We start from the raw sequence: 23,734 nt of genomic DNA, 5'->3' as shown, positions 1-23,734 counted from the left end.
GGGACTCATTTTTGGACCAACCACGATCGACAAGATCATGGAAAGCCATCTTTTGCCCCCTCAATCAGAGCTGGTAGGTAGGAGGTTAGAAGGTGATGATGCATGACACCCAGGCTGGCGTGCCCTTGGCCTAAGGGCTTGGGGCACAACTTGTGTTCAAAAACTCAATAGTTCACAAGATTTTACAATTCTCACAAAGTATCACATTTTACTACATTCTTCATTGATATGAGAGCCAATATATTCGTTATCGATAGTCATTTTGGTTTTTCTTGACAAAAAGAGCCATGGTGCTGCCCACACATGCACCGTAAATGGGGTGGCGATAGCACATGTGCTTTTTTTCATTTAGGTTCCTTGGCACAATTTATGCTTAAGGTTTGTTATTTGGTCACAGGCAATGATGCCGATCGTTTCATTTGCTCGGGAGGCAGAATGCAGTGATAATTACACATACCTAAGGCCAGAAGGGGCTCAATCCATAGAGGCACCCTCACCACCTTGGTGTTTCATTAACACATTCATAGGTTATTCGTTGAGATGGTTTTGACAATTATCCTTTCATAAGTTTACCTATGGAAACCTTGTTACGACTTTTCTTTCCTCTAAATGATAAGGTTTAGTGGACTTTTTGTAACATCACAAGTAGTGAACAGTCCATGTCACTATAATATGAACACTTTACTGGACTATTCAATTGGTAGGAGTGACAGGCGGTGTGTACAAAAGACAGCGATGTAGGCAACGTGAGCTGATGACTCGCATTTACTAGGAATTCCTCATTGAAGACCAATAATTGCAACGATCTATGCCTATTACGATGAAATTTCAAAGATTACCTGGACCTGTCAACCAAGGCTATAGACTCATTGAATACATCAGTGTAACACAGATGTAGCTTAAAACATCTAAAGGCATCATAGACCTGTTATTACCTCAAACTTTCTTGGTTTAAGTAGCCACAGTCTCTTTAAGAAGCTAGCCATGAAAAATCATCTCCTTGTAGTTAGTTAATAGGTTAAGGTCTCGTTCATTAATAGAATTAACAGATAAATCGCTATACCAACTAAGAACAGCCATGCACCACCACCGATAGAATTAAGAAAGAGCTTTCAGTATGTTAATCTTTCTATGTCTAGACTTGATAAGTTTTCGTGTTGAGTCAAATTAAACTACAACCTCCACTCCTGGTAGTGCTCTTCCATCAATTCCTTTAAGTTTTAGCCTAGCAACCATACTCCCCCTAGAATCCAAAGACTTTGATTTTTCATAAGGTGCTGATGGGGTCCTAAAAGTAACATTCATTGATCCTTGGTTGGCATCATTTATAATTGAGACTAGGATGGTATTTGATCAACTTCGAGCCCCTAACTTTCATTCTTGATTAATGAAAACATCTTTGGTAAATGCTTTTGCAATTGTTCATCTTTCATAAATCCAAAAATTTCACCTCTGACTATAAAATACGAATGCCCCTAACTGTCCCTATTAATCATTACTTTGATCCTAAAGGCCAATACAATAGCACCAAAATCCTATGATGTTATCCTATGCTAATGTTACAAATATAGGCCTACTTTGAGCATTCTAATTTTTTCAAAGTAATATTGCAGGAGGAATGACCTGGCTAGTTAAAGTTAGGAGTGCATCATTGGTTATAAGGACAAGTAGACTGGTGCTCATCGTAAGGTGGACCAAATGACCCAACCCTAGTTCCAACTATGAGTTTTTTAACTACAACAATTTAAATATATGCTATTGGAGCTAGAATTACCATGGTTACTAGCACCAGACTTACCCTTCAATGGATGGCCCTTCAATATATCCTCCTTAAGGGATTTAGATTATATTCATTTCAATTACTAGACTTATAGAGCCTGGTATTGTTATTTATTATCACAACCTCTTCATGTCAAGATTGGGTAATGTTTCACCTGCAGCCTTCCTTGGATGTATTAGCCGTTTCTCAGGTTCCTTCTTCAAAATTGAACCCTAATTCTCTGTCACCGATCACCACTATAATAGGCCACTATCTTATCATCAAAAGTTGATAGGGTAGAAATTTGAATGATGCGTTGCTAGCATAAAGGTCGTGCTATCTGTCGAGCTATAATGAATCATTAGAGCAAAGGGCAAAACCCACATCGACCTTTTATCTAATAAATGCATCCCTTCCAAAAGCAGGGGTTGTTGTATACTTTAGCTATAGAATTACTATGATTATCTGAGTAGTAGATACCATCAAACAAACTATAACTAATTTAATGAGCCATTCACAATTTCACAGTCTAAATTAGTTCATACTTACACATACATGGCTTAATCTTTGAGACAAGCATATTACTACTTTCCTTTAGGACATTGGGACTACATAAGCGTCAATGCATCGACTGAGTGGTAGAAAGAACTAATAGGGAGCACAAGTATCATGTGTGTCGAGCATGTAAAATGCATAGCTTTGGACGAATAAGGGTTGAGGGCCAGTGCTTATAAAATGTTTTGCATTCGAGAGCATGAATGAACACTAATGTACCAATACGACCACAAAGGGTTTGGGTGGCACACTTAGGACACGAGGCAAAATTAAGGTCCAACTCGTAACCCTTAAGGACACAAGGCATATGAAGGATGGCAAGATATTCGATTTCCTTCTATTTAGGTATGCAACACAAGATCTCGATCGCACTTTCAGGGTATGATGACCATATAAGAAAGATTGAAGAGGGTGATGATCGACAGTTTGATGCATCGAGCATGGAGCTTGCCAACATGCACAATCATAGCACTACTCATATGCTTATTGCATACAACTGGTAGCATTCATGCATACCGATCCACAACCCACCCAATCGATTACACAATGAGTAAGCAGAAGAAATGATGCATGAGCCACACCACAACCACTTGGCAGGGGAAAAACACAAGCAAGGGGCATAAGATTGCACCTACCATTTAATAGATAACAACGGCATAACACCACCAATGCTTGGTTTGGCCAGGACTACACATGCAAACTCTACTGTCACCACCCTAGGAGGACATTACCTAATTCAAGGACTTGCTCCTGGTAGGTCTTAGGCAACATCAGTTACATGCACTGGCTTGGCCAGCCTAATGCATTTTTTATGGTCGACAAGAAGGGACCATGAGACTATCAAATACCTGAAAGACTTGGCCAGCCTAAGCCCATTATCATAGATTCTACTTGCACCACCCCAGAGAGTCATTGTGTGATTCAGGGACTTGGTCTTAGGGTATGGGACAGCATTAGTCGTAGGCATAGGCTTGAGCTTGACCTTTTTTGAGTGCATGCCAATTGGTCAAGGCCATAGGCTCTTACAAGTTATTGAAGTAACTAGTCTTCAAACAACACGTCCAAAAGTAATGGATGGCCTGGATTTTACCTCAATGACGTTACCATGGATGTACACAATGAGAGGCCTATCACGTACACTACTCCTCCCGAAGAAAGGGAAAGAGAGCACCTCGATAACCAAACCCTACAAAGTATTAGAGATTTTATAGATGTGCTAGCATAGACATTAAAGTGTTTGAAATGGGAAAATTTTTTTCAAATAGGCATATCCCACACCAAGGGTCCGCAGGTGTCGGTGGTGGTCGAGGCTTGTGCCTGTACCAAGACCCAGCATGTGTTGATGGTGTTCGAAGCAGGTACCCATAGCAAGGGCCGGCATGTGCCAATAGTGATGGAAATAACTATTCACATGAAGAGCCATATTCTTCTGATACTAATCAAAGCATGTGCATGCACCAAGGGCCAGCATGTGCCGAGAGTGATCGAGGTAAGTGCCCGTACCAAAGGCTAGCTTGTGCCGATAATGGTTGAGGCCTTGGTCAAAGTTTGATTCTAGGCTATGGTGTACACGTTGGCCTCAGGCATGCGCTGGTGTCACATTTTTTTACCTAGGGCACCATCACTAAAGCATCGCTAGAGAACCTAATCGATAGCATTGGGGGTTTCGATGATTAGGGAAGGGGGTTAGGCGGTGTACGCACATGATATGCGATGGGAGGTGGCCCTTAACCCTTATATTGGCTCCTTATCCCCTAGGCAAACTCGACTACTCAACCCTTTTAAAGAGCATAAGAGCTTTTATCGGTTTGTAGCTAGTAGCCATTCAAGTGTCTAAAATGAGGACTTTTTTTCAAATGGACACAAAATCTTCCACATTTTGACATTTTAGCTGAATTTTTTTATGGATGCCAACAAAAATACAAAGATCACATATACCAAATTTGAGGCCAAAACTCTTAAAATATTTTCAAAAAATCTCAGATTGTAAAAAATTCTAAAAATCATAAAAAATAAGAAATAAGTCATCTTGCTGTGACACTTCATAGTAAGGCTTAGGGGACCATTATATGAATTTACAATCCATAAAAATGACATTTTCATGGCAAAATTATAAAGATGTGTGTGAACCCACCTATTGTCCGATCGTGGAGCACGTGGTGCATGGCCCAACATGTGCTGATGGTGTTTGAGTGAATTGCCCACACAAAGGGCCAACATATGTTGAGACCAAGGGTGAACATGTCTCGATGGTGGTCGAGGTATGTGCATGTGTCACAGTCTACATGTTAGTCCAGGCTCAGGGGTTCTTTCCGAGTCAATGAACAATTTTGATTCTAAAGGGATAGGATCCGAGAGTCAGGGGGCTAAGCCTTAAAGCCTATTAAAGGCTCAGGTCATAGGGAATTAGCCCAAAACATTTGTATTGGCAGGGATCAAAACTTGAGAGGCTCAAGCATAGTGTTCAAGTTTAGTAGAATTGAGCCAACCCTTAGTACAGGCACTAATGAGTGCTTATATCAATTTATAAGCCATAAAAATGGCATGGACACGACAGAAATATGAAGATGTGTCTAAACCCACCTACTACCTTATCATGGTATGCAGGGTGCATGGCTCAAACCCAAGATACCCTTGCGTAATGTGCAGCCTAGCATGTACCAATGGTGCTCGAAAGAACTACCCGCACAAAGAGCCAATATGTGCTGATGGTGATCGAAGCATGTGTTGAAACCTAGGGCCAACATGTCTTAATGGTGGTTGAGGCATGTGCATGTGTCACTGTTCTAATGGAACAGAGTTCAACAGCCAATGGGACTAAGCTTTGAGACCTACTAGAGGCTTAAGTTATGGGGAACTAGCCCAAAACAATGGTATGGGCAATGATCAATTCTCTAAAAGCTCAAGCATAGTGTTCAAGTTCGACATAATTGAGCCAAGCACAGGTGTGGGAGCTAGTAAGCACTTATATGAATTTACAAACCATAAAAATGCTACTAGCATGGCAAAAATATGAAGATGTGCTTGAACCCACCTAATACCCAATCGTAATGCACATGGTGTGTTGCTCGGGCCCAGGATACCCTCGCATGGTGCACGACCCAACATGTGCCTAGACTAAGGGCCAACATGCCCTGATGGTGGTCGAGGCATGTGCATGTATCATAGTTTGCAAGCTAGTCTAAGCCCAGGAGTTTTATTTGAGTTGAGTAGTAGTTCTAATTTTAGAAGAACAGGGTCTGACAGTCGAAAGAACCAAACCTTGAGGCTTATTGCAAGCCTAAGTCACGAGGAACTAGTCCAGAATAGTGGTATAGGCAATGATCAAGACTTTAGAGGCTCAAGCACATGTTCAAGTTTGGTAGAGTTGAGCTAGACCCAAGTACGGGTGCTGGTGAGCAATACATGGGTACATGGTCAGACCCAAGTTCGAGCACTGATAATTGAGGTATGGGCATATGGTCAGACTTAGGTGTAGGCATGCCTGAATACAATCTTGGAAGGATTAGATTTGTAGGCTTTTAGCAGGCCCAGTACTATAACATAATCTTTGACAAGCTAGAATTATGACGAGCACTTGAGCTTTGTAGGCTAACTTAGGCACACGAAGTCAATTCCTTGTCCAAGGCCATACATGGTTTGGCTTAAGATTGGAGCTTGTGACACATACATTGAGCATCATTTCATGCCAATGGTGATTAAGGGGTAAACAAACTCCTTGGATGAGAAGGTCATGGTACACATGCCATAGCAAGTGTTAGCATCTGTCACAAATGTGTCCAAGGTAACAACTAGCACTAAGGACTAGTTTATGCCAATAATACAAGTACCCACTCAAACATTACATGCATCTGGTGACGGTGTCCGAGGCAACATCCCGCACAAAGGGTCCACATATGCTAATAGTGTCCAAGGTAATAACGGGTTAGCATCTACTGACAATGTTGGATGTGGTTGCCCGTGTAGTAATCGAGGGCCAAAGGCAATCGATGGCATTCTAGGTAACAACCTATACCAGAGGTCAGTGTGTGTGGATGAAGATTAAGGCACGTGCTCACACTGAGGGCGAGCCTATCCTTGTAACAAATATCGAGGGCATTTGATTGTCGTTTACTTAGACATTCGAGGGAAAGATGTTATCGCTCGACCAAATCAGTTGCAATGGGGAACACCATTCATCCCTAACCCTAGAAGGGTGAGGTGTAAAAAAAATAAAGTGAGAGGGCTTTGGTGGGTATGGGGGAAAGGGACAAATTGAAGCAACAAAGGGCTAAATCCCAGTGAATCGTGGCAACAAGGCCATTCTACCAGATACAATAGTTAAACTAATTTATTTTAATATTCAAATAGTCATAATTATTTCCACTGGTTTAGCAAACAAAATTATTTATTAAATCTCTTATTGATTAATTTTTGAAATATTAATAAATTTTTTTTTATTCTGAATAAGTTAGTAAGAACTGAAAAAATTATTTTACGATAAAATAAAACGTCATAACAATTTAAAATAAATAATTGTTCCTATAGCCTTAACTATTTGAACTGGTTTAGCAAACAACTTTATTTTTAAATCTATTAGTTATTAATTTTCAAAATATTATTAAATTAGTATTATTTTATTTTGAATAAACTTATATGAATAAAAATAATTGTTTTATGAAAGAACAAAAGGTTATACGAAATTGAAATACAAATAGTCATAACTATTTGAATTGGTTCAATAAACAAATTTATTTTTTAAATCTCCTACTTCTTAATTTTTGAAATATTAATAAATTAATATTATTTTATTACGAATAAGCTAGTATGATGAAAAATAATTATTTTATGTCAAAACAAAAGTTCATAATGATTTGAAATAGATAAATGTTCAAATGGCCTAAATTATTTTAACTGATTCGATAAACTAATTTATGTTTTAAATCTTTAACTTATCATTTTTTAAAATATTAATAAAGTAATATTATTTTATTTGGGACAAGCTTTTATGATCTAAAACAATTGTTTTATGATAAAATAAAAGGTCATAATGATTTTAGATAGATAATTATTCAAATAGTTATAACTATTTGAACTTGTTCAGTAAATAAATTTTTTTTTTTAAAATTTCTTGCTTATTAATTTTTTGAATGTTAATAAATTAGTATTAATTTATTTTGATAAGAATGTATGAACTAAAACAATTATTTTATGACTAAACAAAAAGGTTAGAATGATTTGAAATAGATAATTATTATAATAGTCTTAATTATTTGAACTAGATCAGCAAACACATTTATTTTTTAAATCCTTATTAATTTTTAGAATATTATTAACTTAGCAATATTTTACTATGAATAAGCTTGTATGAACAGAAACAAACGTTTTAGGACAAAACAAAGATCATAATGATTTGAGATAGATAATTGTTTAAACAGTTATAACTATTTAAATTGGTTTAGTAAAGAGATTTAGTTTTTAAATCTCTTATTAATTTTTGAAATAGTAATAAATTATTATTATTTTATTATAAATAATTGTGTATGAATAGAAATAATTGTTTTACAACAAAATAAAATGTCATAACAATTTGAAATAGATAATAGCTCAAATGGACATGACTATTTGAACTGGTTCGATAAACTAATTAATTTTTTAAATCTTCAACTTATTAATTTTTAGAATGTTAATATATTAGTATTATTTTATTCCAAATAAACTTGTATGAATAAAAACAATTGTTTTATAACAAAACAAAAGATCATAACTATTTGAACTCACTCAGTAAACAAATTTATTTTTTAAATCTTTTATTTACTAATTTTGGAATATTAATTAATTAGAATTATTTTATTCCAAATAAGCTTGTTTGAACAAAAACAATTGGTTTATGACAAAACAAATGGTCATAATGATTTGAAATAGATAATTGTTCAAATAGTCATAACTATTTGAATGTGTTTTAAAATAGCTTTATTTTCTAAAATTTTACTTATTAATTTTTGAAATATTAATAAATTTATATTATTTTATTCAAAATACGCTTGCATGAATAGAACCAATTGTTTTATGACAAAACAAAATGTCATAATGTTTTGAAATAGATAATTATTTAGATAGTCATAACTATTTCAACTTGATCGATAAGAAACAATTGTTTTACAACAAAATAAAATGTCATAATAATTTGAAATAGATAATAGTTGAAATAGACACAACTATTTGAACTGGTTTGGTAAACTAATTAATTTTTTAAATCTTCAACTTATTAATTTTTAGAATGTTAATATATTAGTATTATTTTATTCCAAGTAAACTTGTATGAATAGAAACAATTGTTTTATAACAAAATAAAAGATCATAATGATTTGAAATAATAATTGTTCAAACAATCATAACTATTTGAACTCACTCAGTAAACAAATTTTTTTAAAATCTTTTACTTATTAATTTTGGAATATTAATTAATTAGAATTATTTTATTGCAAATAAGCTTGTTTGAATAGAAACAATTGGTTTATGATAAAACAAATGGTCATAGTGATTTGAAATAGATAATTGTTCAAATAGTTATAACTATTTGAATGTGCTCAGAAAATAGCTTTATTTTCTAAAATTATACTTATTAATTTTTGAAATATTAATAAATTTATATTATTTTATTCAAATTACGCTTGCATGAACAGAACCAATTGTTTTATGACAAAACAAAATGTCATAATGTTTTGAAATAGATAATTGTTTGGATAGTCATAACTATTTCAACTTGATCAATAAGAAAAAACTTATAGATAATTGTTTTATGACTTATATGAACAAACTTATATGAACAAACTTATATGAACAAAAACATTAGTTTTATGACAAAACAAAAGGTCATAACAATTTGAAATAGATAATTGTTCAAATAGTCATAATTATTTAAACTGGTTAGGTAAACATAATTATTTTTTAATTCTCTTACTTATTAATTTTTGAAATTTTAATAAATTTATTTTATTTTATTCTAAATAAGCTAGTATGAATTGAAAATATTGTTTTATGACAAAACAAAAGGTTATAATGATTTGAAATAGATAATTATTCATATAGTTTTAACTATTTGAACTAGTTCGATAAACAATTTTATTTTTCAAATCTCTTAGTTATTAATTTTCATAATATTATTAGATTAGTTTTATTTTATTTCAAATAAGCTTGTATGAACAGAAATAATTGTATTATGACAAACAAAAGGTTATAACAATTTGAAGTATACAACTGCTCTAATAGTCATAACTATTTGAATTGGTTTTGTAAACTGATTTATTTTTTAAATCTCTTATTAATTTTTGAAAGATTAATAAATTAGTATTATTTTATTCCAAATAAGCTTGTATGATAAAAAATAATTGTCATATGACCAAACAAAAGGTAAGAACAATTTGAAATAGATAATTATTGAAATGGCCATAATTATTTGAACTGATTTGGTAAACATATTCACTTTTTAAATCACTTACTTATTTAAATTTGTTCGATAAACAGATTTATTTTTTTAAATCTCTTTCATATTAATTTTTTAAATGTTAATAAATTAGTATTAATTTATTCTGAATAAGCTTGTTTGAACTGAAACAATTGTTTTATGACTAAACAAAAGATCAAAATGATATGAAATAGATACTTATTCTAATAATTTTAACCATTTGAATTGATTCAGTAAACAAATTTATTTTTTAAATCTCTTACTTATTAATTTTTAAAATATTATTAAATTAGTATTATTTTAATCAAAATAAGCTTGTACGAACAAAAAAATTGTTTTACATTAAAAGAAAAGGTCATAATGATTTGAAATAGATAATCATTCATAGAGCCTTAACTATTTGAACTGGTTCGACAATTAGATTTATTTTTTAATTTTATTGGTTATTAAGTTTCAAAATATTATTAAATTAGTATTATTTTATTCTAAATAAAATAGTATGAACAAAATCAATTGTTTGATGATAAAATAAAAGGTTATAACGATTTGAAATAAATAATTATTGAAATAGTCAAAATTACTTGAAATGGTTTGGTAAGCAGATTTCTTTTTAAATCTCTTGCAGATTTATTTTCTAAATATTAATAAAACAATATTATTTTATTTCAAACAATATTAACAAAAACAATTGTTTTATGACAAAACAAATCTTTAAATATTTTTACTTTAAAATAGATTTGAAATTAAATTAGAATAATATTCAAATAGTTATGAATCTTTGACTTATAAGATTTCAAATATAAAAAATTAATAACTAAGAGATTTAAAAGGTAATATTTTTCTAATTATTTAGCTATTGTTTTATGACAACTCAATTAAAAAACTTTTAATAAGTTTAAATTACAAAAGGTATGATTCAAATTTGTTAACAAATTATTAATTTAGTATGATTTAAATAAATAAATGTTCAAATTGTTATAACTAATTAAACTAGTATGGTAAATAGATTTATTTATTAAATCTCTTATTAATTTTTGAAATATTAATAAATTAATATTATTTTATTTTGAACAAACTTATATGAACAAAAACATTTGTTTTATGACAAAACAAAAGGTCATAACGATTTGAAATAGATAATTATTCATATAGCCTTAACTATTTGAATTGGTTCGGTAAATAAATTTATTTTTTTAAATCTATCAGTTTTAAATTTCATAATATTACTAGATTAGTATTATTTTATTTCGAATAAGCTTGTATGAAGATAAATAATTATTTTATGACAAAACAAAAGGTTATAACAATTGAAAATATATAATTGTTCAAATAGTCATAACTATTTGAACTAATTCGATAAACAGATTTATTTTTTAAATCTCGTACTTATTAATTTTTCAAATATTAATAAATTAGTATTATTTTATTATGAATAGGCTTGTATGATGAAAAACAATTCTTTTATAAAAAACAAAAGTTCATAATGATTTGAAATTGATAGTTGTTTAAATGGCTATAATTATTTGAACTGATTCGATAAACTGATTTATGTTTTAAATCTCTAACTTATCAATTTTTATAATATTAATAAAGTAATATTATTTTATTTCAGATAAGCTTTATGAACTAAAATAGTTGTTTTATGATAAAATATAAGGTCATAACGATTTTAAATAGATAATTGTTCAAATAGTCAAAAATATTTGAACTTGTTCGGTAAATAGATTTTTTTTTCTAATTTCTTACTTAATAATTTTTTGAATGTTAATAAATTAGTATTATTTTATTTAGAATAAGCATTTATGAGTTGAAGCAATTATTTTATGACTAAACAAAAGGTCAAAATGATTTGAAATAGATAATTATTCTAATAGTTTTAACTATTTGAACTGATTCAGCAAACACATTTATTTTTTAAATCCTTAGTTATTAATGTTTAGAATATTAATTTAGCAATTTGAACATTTATTTATTTTAAATCATACTAAATTAATAATTTGTTAATAAATTTGAATCATACCTTTTGTAATTTAAAATTATTAAAAGTTTTTTAATTGAGTTGTCATAAAAACAATAGCTAAATAATTAGAAAAATGTTACTTTTTAAATCTCTTAGTTATTAATTTTTTATATTTGAAATCTTATAATTCAAATATTCATAGCTATTTGAATATTATTCTAATTTAAGTTTAAATTTGTTTAATTTAAAAATTAAATATTTAATTTCTATAATAAATTTATAGTTACAATATTTTAACATCATTATTATAATATAAATATTAAAATATTAAAATTATATTTAATTTTATTGAATTAAATTGATATAATATATACCATAAATACTATTTTATTAATAATTATAATGTTTAAATTATGCAAATCATTTAAATACATGATTAATATGCTAGCAATTTATATATAACACAATATAATTATATATTATAATTAGTATTTATTTAATATTAATAATAAATATTAATATTAGTAATTAATTTTAATTTTAATTAATTTTAATTTAAATAAATAAATTATTAATAAAATAATTTAATATAAAAATTATATATTTAAATAATTAATAAAACAAATTATATATTATTAGATTTATAATAAATATTAATTATAATTATATAATAAACAATAATATTATTTATTCTTTATAGTTATTATAATATTATAAAAATATTATTAAGTTATTTTATAAAATTATTATATATATCATAATGTTATATATTATAATAATTTTATATTATGTTAAAACAATATTTTCTTTTCATACAAGAATTTCATTATCATATTAAAATATTATTATAGTTAAACACATGCTATTTAATATATTATTAAATAATATTACATGAATATATATAATTTTATTTTAAATATAATCAACAATTATCTTATAATATATAAAATTATATATTATAAAAATTATTATAAATATTTTTATTATAATAAAATAAATTATATAAGTTGTATACTATTATTTTAATGTTTTATAATATAATATATATTATTACTTATAATAGTTAATTAGATATTAGCTTAATAATAAAATAATTATTGTTATTAATAATTAACTATAATAACAATAATTATAATAATATATTATAATAATTATATTGTTATATAATTTATTAATAATTATTTATTATTTAATAAATTAATTATTTTATTATAATAATATATATATTTCAATTTACAATATATAAATTAAAAATATAATCATTGATATTTTCATTATTATTATAATTAAAATATAGTCTTAAATATATTTTAAATAATATATAAATTTTTAAAAAATATATATTATTATATAAATTATAATTTTAAATTATATATTATTAAAATGAATATACACTTATTAATCAATAATTTTATAATAATAATTTAGATAATTATTTTAATTCTAATCATATCATATGAATAGATTTAATATTTATAATATTTGAGATTAACATTTTATAATAATCATTATTATTAAATTGTATTATGAAATTATATTAATATTAACTTTATTGATTAATAAGTATATATTCGTTTTAATAACATATAATTTAATAAATAAGTGTTGTGAAATATATAACCATAATTTAACTATTTGAACATATTGATAATAATTAATTATCATATCCAATTATGACTAAACTGTTTATTATTAATTAACATTTTTAATATAACAATAACTTTGAATAATAATATTGTTATAATTATTAATAACAATATATTAAACTTAATTAATTTAATATTTACTTATAATAAATAGTATAATTAATTATTATATAAATATAATATTCATAAATTATTAATATATGATATTTATAACATATAATAATTATAAAATAGTTTTAATGTTACAAATAATTATATATTAATTATTAATTTATAAAAATATAAATAATTTGATATTAAACATATAATAAGACAATAATAATATTAATAAATATATAAAAAATAAATATTATCATTATTAAATTATATTTAAATATATAATTAAATATTAATTAATAATAGTATATTAATTATATAATTTTAAATTATAATTACATTACATAAATATTAATTTGAGATAGTATTTTTAATTAATATTAGCAAATTATTAATTGATAATAATTTATAATTAATTATAATGATCTAATTAACATTATAATATTAAATTTGGGATAAATAAATTATAATCTATAATTATAAATTATAATATTTATAATTAAATAAATTATTAAATTATATATTATTATTATAATCAATTATATTCTTTGATTATACATATAGTTATATATTTATTTAATAATTAATTACTTTATAATTAATAATATTAATTTAGTTATTAAATTTTTTAATAATAAATTCTTAGTTAGTTTAAATAATAATATTACCAATTATTATTATAATAGTAATAATATTAATTATAATAATAAATAACAGCAAAATATAACTAATACTAATAATTTTAATTATTATTAATATTTCCAATATAATCATATTTAATTAATTATAACTTAATTATAAAATAGATTAAATAATAATATAGTTAATTATTTGACTATTATTCTATAATAATTATATTATTCATATATATATTATTAATATATTTATAATATTTAATTATAACTAAATAATTAAATTTATTATTTGTAGTAAATAATTAAATTTATTATTTGTAATAAATAATTTTTGAAAATATATTATCTATATTATAATAAAATAATATTATAACTAATTTATATACAAATCACAAATAATAATATCATAATTATTCAAAATAAACAATTGTCTATTATCTATTTTAAATAATTTAAATAATAGCTTATTATAACATTATTATTACATTCTTAATTAACTAATAAAAAATTTAAATAGTGATAATTGTTGCAATTATGAAATAATTTATTATTAATAATAATACTAATTTATTACCTTTTTTTAAATATTCTTAATTATAATCTATAAAGTTAATAATTTAATAAATTAAATTATTGAATTATTTATTTAATAAGGATTTTAATAAATATTTAATTAGATTACATTAATTTATTTTATTTTATTTAAATCATGAATAATTAGGAATAATTAATTATAACTTTGATTTATACATAATTATATAAATATATATACAAATAAATTGTCATAATTTGTTATTATTTTAATAAATTAGCTAATTATTTCAGATAAATTATTAACTAAATAATAACATATAATATGAAATAAATTTAGTTTTTAAATCTCATTTTTTGTAATTATTAATAAATTTAAATTTTTCAAAAATTTAAATATTTAAATAAATTTTAAATAATTAGACTATTAATCTTTATGTAGTAATTATATAGTAACTTAGATAATAATTACTAAATTATTAAGGATAAATCAGTTTCATTTATATAATAAAATATTTGTTTTATAAATCAAATATTTTGTTTTAATATAATAGTAAATTAATATTAAAGTAAATAATTAAGTTATTTATAATTTGATTACAAAATAAATTATTTTGCTGTAATAAGCTTTATTATTAAATTTGATATTATAATTTTAAATAATAGTTATAATTAATTTATAAATTTTTAGAATAGTAACAAATTATATTATACAAAATAATTAATATATAATAAATATTATATATTATATATTTATTAATATAATAATACTAAATGTGACTTTATTATACAAGCTTATAAGTTTATAAGTTATATTAACACCATAATTAATAAATTCCTTTTGATTAAAGTTAACAATTTAATTGTGTTTAAACTTTAATATTAGTGTATATGTTATAATTAAATAAATAAATATTCAATTATTTATTATAGTCTATTATGATATAAATATTATATCATTAATTATTGTATTAATTATTTAATAAAAATTTGTAATAAATAATAATTAATTAATATAATAATATTATAATAATTAGTATTCAAATAGAAACAACTATCTATTAATATATTAAAGTATACAATATTTATTAATTTAAATTTGTTATAATAATAATTATAAATTTTTATTTAAAATTTAATAATAATATCCAAATAATATTTAAATTAAATATTATTATTAAATTATTTAAATTTATAATATTATTATTTTGAATCATATAATAAATACATTATTTGATGTTTAAAAATTTATTATATTTTATAATTATAAAATTTAAATATTTATTATATTTATGAATTAATGAGTTTATAAATTAAAGATAAATTAAATTTAATACTTAATATTTTTATAACATATACACTAATATTAAATAATATAGTATATCTTAATAGTATTATTAATATAAAATTTATAACCATAGATTAATTTAATAATGTTATAAAACTAAATTGTTTTAAATCTAGAATTCATTGTATAGTTGAATGATATGGTTATATAATATAAAATAATATATAATTTTAAATAATATTATAGTTAATACATTATATTATAATGTTATAACAATTATATATTAAATTTTAATCTAATAATTTTATATTATATTATATACACTTTTATAATTAATCGTTATAATTAATTAGTCATTTAAATAGAAATTATTATATCATTAAATATAATTATTATGTTATAATAAACAATTTGAAAAATTTATTATTCATAATTTAAATATTTTATTATATAATATTAAAATAATATTAATAAATTTTATAAGCGTTAATTTTTAACTATAATTTAATTATATAATTAAATAAATAATTATTTATATAATATTATTATTTAAGTTATATATATTATTTTTAATATATGTTATAAGATTAAATTAATATTAAACTTATACTAATAAATTGTATAAAAATATTTTATATTTTTTGAATTATTACTAGTATATATATTTAACTGGGTAGTTTAAACATATCGTTTTTGTTATCTATAATTAATAATTGTTATATTATTTAATAATATGTCTATATAGTAATTATTTTTATTAATAATTATATAAAAATATGATAAAATATTAATAAGTATAATAATAAATTAAACTTTATTATATATTAATTAATTAATATATAATTAATATCATTATGATTATATTATGTATAATCTATTTTATTACAAATAGATAATAAATTAATATTATAAATTCTCAGTTAGTTTAAATAATAATATAATTAATTTTTCAAATAAATTTATCAATTATTATAATAATAATAAATTTAACATTAATAAATTATAATTATATTTTGATTGTTTATTTAATTATTAATAAGTTAATATAATTATAAATAAGATTTATTAATAATAAAATAAATTATTAATATTATCATAAATTAAGTGATATTATTATTAGTTTATTTAATATTTAAATTATAAATATTAAGCTTGGATATTATTGATATAATAATAATTATTCTAATTAATAATTAATTCATAATACTATATAATTAATATTAGACTAATATAAATATTAATATATTATTAATTAATTATAACAATTATCGTTAAACAATATCAAAAACTAATAGTATAATATTGTCAAAATTATTATATTATATTAATTAATATTTTTATAAATTACCCTGGAATTTATATAACTTTGATTTATTATTGTTAGAAATTAAAAATAGAGGAAAAGCTCAAAGATTGTACTAAATTAATAAGTTGTTAAGTAAATTATAATATTTATGAATTTAATAATTAATTAAGTATAATAATTATCAGTATTATAATATTATTAAACAATTTAGTACAATTGTTTATAATTTATAATTCTTGATATATTAATTATACTAATAATTGTAATTAATAAATATATATTATAATATTTTTAATAATTTAAATTAATGTAATTATTAATATTAATCGTTATTCTAATTAATTAATTAATATAATTTATTTATTATAATTTATATTAAATGAAATGTTATATTGATTTGAAATAGATAATTATTAATCTATTATATTCTACATTGAAATATAATTTAAAATTATATAATAAATAAAATTTAACTAATAGATTAATTTATTTATTTTAAATAGATATTATATAGTATTAATTAGTAGCATGCATGTAATTTTTTACCATTTATATTATATTATTTAATTATAAATAATATTGAATAATAGTTATATTTATATTTATATAAATTATTATAAAATAATTATATATAACACTATTTGTTCATTAAATTTTAGTTATATAATATAAATTATTTACTATAAATTTCAGTAAATTTATAATACTATAATATTAGAATTAATTATTCTAGTTAATAATTAATTCATAATACTATATAATTAATATTAGACTAATATAAATATTCTATTAATTATAATTATTATTATTAATTATAGTTAATAAATTTAAACATATAATATATATTAATATTAATTAATAATTATTTCATATAGTCTTAACTATTTGAACTGATTTAGCAAATGGATTTATTTTTTAAATCTCTTAATTATGAATTTTTAGTCTATTATTAAATTAGTATTATTTTTTTTTAATAAATTTGTATGAACAGAAATAATTGTTTTATCATAGAACAAAAGGTTATAACAATTTGAAATAGATAATTGTTTAAATAGTAATAACTATTTGAACTGGTCTTAATTATTTAAACTGGTTTGGTAAATAGATTTATTTTTTAAATCTCTTAGTTATTAATTTTTAAAATATTAATAAATTAGTATTATTTTATTTTGAATAAGCTTGTATGATCAAAAACAATTGTTTTATAATAAAACAAAAAGTCATAATGATTTGAAATAAATAATTATTTGAATTGATTCGATAAACTAATTTATTTTTTAAATCTCCAACTTCTCAATTTTTGAAATAGTAATAAAGTAATATTATTTTATTTTGGATAAGTTTTATTGAATTGAAACAATTTTTTTATGGTAAAACAAAAGGTCATAATGATTTTAAATAGATAATTGTTCAAAGAGTTATAACTATTTGAACTTGTTCGATAAACAGATTTACTTTTTAAAATTTCTTGCTTATTAATTTTTTGAATGTTAATAAAATTGTATTATATTATTTCAAATTAGCTTGTATGTACTAAAAAAATTTTAATAATCATTAATTAATACTTGTATTAATAATTAACAATACTATTAATGGCTATTGAATAAATCATTAATATTATTAATATAATAATCCAATTAAAATTTAACATATATTAATTTTCTATTATAATTATAATAAATATTAATAATTAATTATAATTAATAAGGATTATATTTAATACAAATAAATCTCTTACATATTAATATGCAATTATTTGAATTATCATACAAATTAACAAATATTAAAAAATGAATATTTTATAGATCAAGTTTAAATAATTATGACTATTTGAACATTTAACTATTATTTATTTAATTATTATGGATCAAATAAATAATAGAATAAATTATATTAATAAATAAGTAATTAAATATTTTATGAGTAACAATAATATTAACTAATCGATAATTAGTTAATATATTATAATTTTTTATCATAACAGGTATTTTAAAATAATATGTTAAATATTAATTATTAAATTTATAAACAATAAATGATTAATAATATAAAACAAGTTCAAATAGCTATGACTATTTGAATAATTATTTATTTAAAATCGTTATGACCTTTTGTTTTGACATAAAAGAATTGTTTCAATTTATAAAAACTTATCTAGAATAAAATAATACTAATTTCTTAATATTTCCAAAATTAATAAGAAAAAGTTTTAAAAAAATAAATTTGTTTATCGAACAAATTTAAAAAGGTAATATTATTTTATTTCAAATAATAATAATAATTTAAAAAATGGAATAATTATCTAAATTATTAATATATAAATTGATATATTATAAAATTGCTTGTTAATATCGATTATTACTAACATACAAATAATTGCTTATATAATAAAACAAAGTTCTAATTACTATATAAATCGGGATTTAATTAGTTAAATGTTATATTAATATTAACAATTTTATATAATTATTAAATTAAAATTTGTCTAGAGCATATATTATAATAATTATTTAATTTTTTTGTCATTTAAATGTTCATTATACAAGTTTTATAATTAAAGTATAATATTAATTTTATTTGATTATTAATTATTTAATTATTATTGATTTTAATAATAACATTTAATTATTTATTGATTAATTTTTATTATTATGATTATTTATTATTAATAGTTAAATAATCAATTGTAATTAGTATTATTATATTATTATTAAACTACTAATTAATATTGTCATTAAACTTAATAACCAACTTAATAACCAAGAAAATTAAAAAATAAATCTAATTGTTGACCAGTTAAAATTGTTACGATAATATGAATGATTATCTATTTTAAATTGGTATGACATTTTCTTTTATCATAAAACAATTGTTTTGTTCGTACAAGCTTATTTTGATTAAAATAATACTAATTTAATGATATTTTAAAAATTAATAAGTAAGAAATTTAAAAAATAAATTTGTTTACAAATCAGTTTAAATGGTTAAAACTATTAAAATAATTATCTATTTAAAATCGTTTTGACCTTTTGTTTAGTTATAAAATAATTGTTCTAGTTCATTCAAGCTTATTTAGAATAAATGAATAATAATTTATTAGCATTAAAAAAAGAGATTTAAAAAATAAACTTGTTTACCATTTGAACAATTTTCTATTTAAAATCATTATAACCTTTTGATTTGTAATAAAACAATTATTTAACTTAATACAAGCTTAGAGGGAATAAAATAATACTAATTTATTAATATTTCCTAAAATAATAAGTAAGAAATTTAAAAATAAATTTGTTTACCAAATTAATTAAAATAAATATGGCCATTTGAATGATTATATGTTCTAAAACATTATGATCTTTTGTTTTGTCATAAAATATTTGTTTTTAATCATAAAAGCTTATTTGAAATAAAATATTACTTTTAATATTTCAAAAATTAATAAGTAAGAAATTTAAAAAAAAATTAAATATGTTTATCGAATAAGTTCAAATAGTTATGACTATTTGAACAATTATCAGTTTCAAATCATTTAGATCTTTGTTTTGTCATAAAACAATTATTGCTTATCATAGAAGCTTATTCAGTTAAAAATATACTACTTTAATAATATTTCAAATTTTAATATGAGATTTAAAAAAGAAAATTTTTTTGCCAAACCAATTCAAGTAGTTAAAACTATTAGAATAATTATCTATTTTCCAATCTTATGTTTAGTCAGTCATAAAATATTTGTTTTATATCTTACATGCTTATTTGGAATAAAATAATCTAAATTTATTAACATTCAAAAAATTAATAAGCAAAAGATTTGAAAAAATAAATTCGTTTATTGAACAAATTTAAATAGTTATGACTATTTAGACAACTAAACAGTTAATAATTTTAGTTAAATTATTAATATAGAATTAATTAATAATAATTAATATTGATATTATTATTATTAGGTATTAGGATAATTTAATAATAAATTCTATTATTTGTAGTTTTTTCCTATAATATTTTATAAATATTTATAAATTATTAGTAATAAATATTTTAATTAATTACAATAACTATTATATTGTTCTAATTATTTAGCTATTGTTTTATGACAACTCAATTAAAAAACTTTTAATAAGTTTAAATTACAAAACGTTTGATTCAAATTTATTAACAAATTATTAATTTAGCATGATTTGAAATAAATAAATGTTTAAATTGTTATAACTAATTGAACTAGTATGGTAAATAGATTTATTTATTAAATCTCTTATTAATTTTTGAAATATTAATAAATTAGTATTATTTTATTTCAAACAAACTTATATGAACAAAAACATTTGTTTTACAACAAAACAAAAGGTCATAAAGATTTGAAATAGATAATTATTCATATAGCCTTAACTATTTGAATTGGTTCGGTAAACAAATTTATTTTTTAAATCTATCAGTTATTAAATTTCATAATATTACTAGATTAGTATTATTTTATTTCAAATAAGCTTGTATGAAGATAAATAATTGTTTTATGACAAAACAAAAGGTCATAATGATTGGAAATATATAATTGTTCAAATAGTCATAACTATTTGAACTGATTCGATAAACAAATTTATTTTTTAAATCTTCTACTTATCAATTTTTCAAATATTAATAAATTAGTATTATTTTATTATGAATAGGCATGTATGATGAAAAACAATTGTTTTATGACAACAAAAGTTCATAATGATTTGAAATAGATAATTGTTTAAATGGCTATAATTATTTGAACTGATTCGATAAATTAATTTATGTTTTAAATCTCTAACTTATCAATTTTTATAATATTAATAAAGTAATATTATTTTATTTTAGATAAGCTTTTATGAACTGAAACAATTGTTTTATGATAAAATATAAGGTCATAATGATTTTAAATAGATAATTGTTCAAATAGTCAAAAATATTTGAACTTTCCCGATAAATAGATTTTTTCTTAATTTCTTGCTTAATAATTTTCTAAATGTTAATAAATTAGTATTATTTTATTTCAAATAAGCATGTATGAGTTGAAGTAATTATTTTATGACTAAACAAAAGGTCAAAACGATTTGAAATAGATAATTATTCTAATAGTCTTAACTATTTGAACTGATTCAGCAAACACATTTATTTTTTAAATCCTTACTTATTAATGTTTAGAATATTATTAATTTAGAAATATTTTACTCTAAATAAGCTTGTTGAACATAAATTAAATGTTTAGGACAAAACAAAAATCATAACAATTAGAGATGGATAATTGTTCAAATAGTCAAACTATTTGAACTAGTTCAATAAAGAGATTAAGTTTTAAATCTCTTATTAATTTTCAAAATATTAATAAAATAGTATTATTTTCTTTTGAATAATTTTGTATGAATAGAAACAATTGGTTTTGGAACATTAATTTTTAAATAAATTTATTTTTAAAATTTTTACTTATTAATTTTTGGAACATTAATAAATTTATATTATTTTATTTGAAATAAGCTTGAATGAATAGAACCAATTGTTTTATAACAAAACAAAATATTGTAATGTTTTGAAATAGATAATTATTAAGATAGTCATAACTATTTGAACTTGTTCGATAAATAGATTTATTTTTTTAATTCTCTTACTTTTTAATTTTTGGAATATTAATAAATTAGTATTATTTTATTTCAAATAAGCTAACATGAATTGAAACAATTGTTTTTATTACAAAACAAAATGTTACAATGATTTGAAGTAGATAATTGTTCAAATAGTCATGACTATTTGAACTTGTTTGGTAAACTTATTTTTTAAAATATTTTACTTATTAATTGTTGAAATATTAATAAATCAATATTATTTTAATCCGAATAAGCTCGTATGGACGGAAACAATTGTTTTATGACAAAACAAAAAAGTCATAAAAATTTGAAATAAATAATTATTCAGATAGTCATAACGATTTGAATTTATTCGATAAATAGATTTATTTTTTAAATCTTTTACTTATTAGTTATCTTAATATTAATAAATTTGTGTTATTGTATTCGAAGTAAGCTTATATGAACAAATAAAATCATTATATGACAAACCAAAAGGTTATAGCGATTCCAAATCAATAATTATTCAAATGGCCATAATTATTTAAACTTGCTCAATAAATAATACTAATTTATAATTAAATAATATTTAATTAGATATAAGTTAAAAAATTATTCGAATATTATAATTATTATAATATTATAGTATATTATTTTAACTATTTATTCAAATATATATAAATATATATATTTATTGATTTGAATAATTACTTGAAAAAATTAAACAATATAATATTTTTATTATAATATTATAATTTTATTACGATACTTGGATTAATAGATATATTAAACTAATTATTATAATTATAATAGAAAATTAATATATGTTAAATAATGTTTATAATATTAATAACTAATATTTTAAATAAATATTTGTATTTAATTAATTATTATTTATATTATTATAATTTTTTTTATTAATTAATATATATTAT

The 23,734-nt window shown here is 21.4% G+C and overlaps 2 pseudogenes; both read right to left on the bottom strand.

Moving 5' to 3' along the window:
- Positions 1–103: 103 nt before the first annotated feature.
- LOC149511924 (5.8S ribosomal RNA) lies at positions 104–259 on the bottom strand (annotated as a pseudogene).
- A 291-nt stretch (positions 260–550) lies between these two features.
- On the bottom strand, positions 551–2,360 carry LOC149511923 (18S ribosomal RNA; annotated as a pseudogene).
- Positions 2,361–23,734: the final 21,374 nt, after the last annotated feature.

This window comes from Durio zibethinus, chromosome 24 (genome assembly GCF_047325235.1).
Source record: "Durio zibethinus cultivar Kanyao isolate XHJ-2024 chromosome 24, ASM4732523v1, whole genome shotgun sequence".
NCBI classification, from domain to species: Eukaryota; Viridiplantae; Streptophyta; class Magnoliopsida; order Malvales; family Malvaceae; genus Durio; species Durio zibethinus.
This window is presented reverse-complemented; position numbering and strand designations above follow the sequence as displayed.